We start from the raw sequence: 4091 nt of genomic DNA, 5'->3' as shown, positions 1-4091 counted from the left end.
GACTTGAACTTGGGTCTTCTTCATAGCAAGTGCTCTTCTCACTGAGCCATCGGCCTAGCTTCTGATTAGTCTTTTCAGGATGACGTTTTGAAGTACTAAGGCAAAAGAGTCTCTGGGAGATGTTGATGTTCTAAGTCCCTAAAAAGTGTCAGTGTGGCTGTGCAAGACAGAGACTTTGGTACCTCAGGACCCTGCCAACCAGACCAGACACTCAAGATTGATCCCATTTAAAGCTTCTCACTTACTGTGAGCCACGGACTTCTTTATTCTTACAATTGCTTAACAAATACATATTTAATTTAATATCACCCTCCAACCCCCGTGAGAAAGAAGAAAAGCCTCAACTGTACTTTTTAAGGACAAACTAAACTCTTAAAAAAGAATAAAAGTGTTCTCTCATTGTCCCATAATGTACATTCAGATTGTTTTACAAAGGTGTAAGTGATAACATGACCAGAGTATTCCATTTGGTGTATTTGGTTCTTCCTCCCCATTTTGAACTGTGCAGATTTGGTTTTTTTTGAAATAAGAATCTGAAAAGTTCCTGGGCATTTTCTTTTAACTGCCATTATTGCTTCTGCTTCACGACAAAATTCAATTTGAAACTACCTTTTGAAGAAACTTCATTATTTGTTCTAGAGTCCCTGTTGGGAAATTAAAGGAGGAATACAGCCACTTACATTCCTCTACATGCTCTAAGTTTTTGTATATTTAGTGTTTGTTAAAGTTTTTTCAGTTATTTTCTACAAATTCTTCTGTTCCCCACAAAGTCCCCCACATGGTGATACAAACAGATGCCTAAACCAAATGGACCTTGTTATGGTCTTACCAGATAGGTAATCCTGTTACACAATCATATCCAATTGTTTTATGCTGTTTTAAAATAAAGAAGCAGCCTAGAAAATGTAGGTGATACACAGCATTTATTTAAAATCAGCTTCGGAACTTCATTGAATGTTTACTTTATTATTAGGTGTCTTCTTTTTGTTTCTGAAGTGCTTATCTGCAGTGAAGCATAGTGAGCGCTATGTGGGTGGGTGATGCTGAACAAGAATTTGGAAGGAGGGAACTGGTTTGGGGGTGGATGCACAGGGAGGACTTTTTAGGAAATACAACTCAAGGCTCAGAGCCAAATTAGGTTTGTTGTGTAACTAAAGTAGTGGGGTTAGGTGAAAATTAATCAAGTGAGGACATATTACAAAGAATAAAGTAGACATTTTTAAAGGTTGGGAATATATATATATAATTATGACACCAGAGAGTGCATAAACATTTGGTTTAGACAACAGGCTGGGTGGTGGTGGCTTTCATCCAAGGCAGTGATAAAGGAAAATCAAGGCTAGAGATGGTAGTGACATGGTGAAGGATATAGTGTACAAAAGTCTTGGGCTTAATTCCAAACAGTAAAAAAAAAAAAAAAAAAGAAAGAAAAGAAAAGAGAAGTGGGGGGAGCTAGAGAGATGGCTCAATGGTTAAGAGCACTGGCTGTTCTTCCAGAGGACCAGGGTTCAGTTCCCAGCACCCACATGGAAGCTCAAAACTGTCTGTAACTCCAGTTCCCTGGGACCTGACACCTTCGCACCAATGCACATAAAATTAAAAAAAAAATGAGATTTAGAAAATAAGAGAAGATTTAATTTCAGAGTATTTAGGTCATGTTAGTTAAAAATCCTCAGTAGGGGCCTGGACAGATGGCTCAGTGGTTAAGAGCACTGACTGCTCTTCCAGAGGACCTGGGTTCAATTCCCAGCACCTACATAGCAGGTCACAACTGTCTGTAATTGCAGTTCCAGGGAACCCGACACTCATGGCAAAACACCAATGCACATAAAATAAAAATAAATTAATTAAAATCCTCAGTAAGTAATTGGATGTAGAAGTTCTGAGTAAAAAAGGAGGGTTTGGACTGGAGATATGGGTTTTAAGCCATCTATCAATGCAGGCATGTAATTAAAAGAAATGAGTTATAAAAATGGTTAGAATGGGAACAGAAGAAAGGCAGTGAGAATCCTAAAAAATATTCATGGTTAGGGGATAAATAGAGAAAGAGGAACTCATGGGCAATAACATCAAGAGACTAATATAAGAAGGGAACTTGTCTTCAGAACTTTTGATTTCTATTTTTTAATCTCTATTTTTTTATTTTTGATATTTGCTTAAATAGATATGAGATTGGGACAGTGTGCAAAGTTTATAAATGTATTTGGCACATGCTTTGCATTTTTTGATTTTTTCTTTTATTGAAAATGGAGTCTTTTCTCATACAATATATTCTGTTTACAGTTTCCCCTCCCTCTATGTCTCCCAGTTTCTCCCCACCTTCTGTCCCTTCCAGATTCACTTCCTTTTGTCTCTCACTAGAAAAGAATAGGCTTCTAAGGGATAACAACCAAACATGACACAATAAACTATAAGAAGATGAAGCAAAAATCATCACATTGAAGTTGAACAAGACAATCCAACAGAAGGAAGAGCCCCAAGAGTTGGCACAAGAATCAAAGACCCACTCATTCTCACAGTCGGAGTACCACAAAAATACTAAGCTAAAAGCTATAATGTATACACAGAGGACCTGGTACAGACACAGGTAGGCCCTGTGCTTGCTGCTTCAGTCTCTCTGAGCTCATATGCACTTTGCTTCGTTGATTCAGAGGGCCTTGTTCTCCTGGTGTTCACCATACCCTCTGGCTCTTATGCTTTTTCCACCTCCTCTTCAGTGGGGTTCCCTGAGATCTGAGGGGAGGGATTTGATGGAGAGATTCCTTTCAGACTCTTTTCACATACCATGATGTCAGGCTGCGGATCTCTGCTTGTGTTCCCATTTGCTGCCAGAGGAAGTGTCTCTGATGATGACTGAATAAGGCACTGATCTATGAATATAGCAGATTATCATTAAGAGGCATTTTATTAATATATATTTTTTAAAGCCAAGGAGTGTTTGGTTTTACCCCATGTCTCTGGGTTATCTAGTCTCTGGTTCTTAGTCACCCAAGCAGTGTCAGGTGTGGGTTCTTTCTTGTGCAGTGGGCCTTAAGTCAAATCAGACGTTGGTTGGATACTCTCCCGCAAGTTTGTGCCACCATTGCCCTGGCATGTCTTGCAGGCAGGACAGACTGTAGGCCAAAGGTTTTGCGGCTGGATCAGCATCTGCATTTCTCTTTTGGTAGCCTGCAGAGTACCTTCTTGAACCAAAGAGACTGCAATGTAGAAGTAAAGGCTCCATGTAAGCACCAGATCAGCTTCTCTATGTTCAAGGACTTGTGTGGGTGTTGTCCTTGGCCATGGGGCCTGAGATATCAGTTTGTGGAGAGCAACCCATCGTTTTAGCAACAGCCTGGATTGTCTGAGGATTTTCCTGTGACCCTCTTGGCCAACAACTCAATTGAATCAACTCAGTCTCACTCCTGGAAGCTTCATTTGGTAATAAGAGATTGTTACCAGTTGAGACTCCATAGCCCCATTATAGGAGACCTCATTAGGATCACCTTCATAGAAGTTTCCATAGGAAGTTTCCACTGCACTACGTTTCCATATCTTCCCTCAAATGCTCCTCAATTCCAGCTGTCTCTCCCCATATACTCTCCCTCTACCCTATCTCCCCTCCCCAACTGATCCTCCAGTTCCTGTTACCACTTGCCCCAGTTCACATACAAACTTTATTTCTTCCTCGTAGGGAGTTCCATGTGTCTACCCTAGACCCTCCCACTACACCTAGCCTCTCTAGGTCTGTGAATTATAGCTTGGTTATCATTTACCAACTAATACATTTACTGACATATGTATTAGTCAGGGTTCTCTAGAGTCACAGAACTTATAGAATGAATTTCTCTTACACACACACACACACACACACACACACACACACACACACACACACATATATGTGTGTATATATATATATATACAGTATGTATATATGAGAATTTGTTGGAATGACTTACAGGCTGCAGTCCAACAGTGATTAGCTGTGAATGGAAAGTCCAAGAATCTAGCAGTTGCTCAGTCCCATGGGGTTGGGTGACTCGGCTGGTCTTCTGTATATGCTAGAATCCCAAAGAAGTAGGCTCCAATGCCAATGAAGGAATAGATGA

This window comes from Peromyscus eremicus, chromosome 15 (assembly GCF_949786415.1).
Source record: "Peromyscus eremicus chromosome 15, PerEre_H2_v1, whole genome shotgun sequence".
NCBI lineage: Eukaryota > Metazoa > Chordata > Mammalia > Rodentia > Cricetidae > Peromyscus > Peromyscus eremicus.
The sequence above is the reverse complement of the archived record's forward strand: the minus strand, read 5'-3'. Positions refer to the sequence as shown.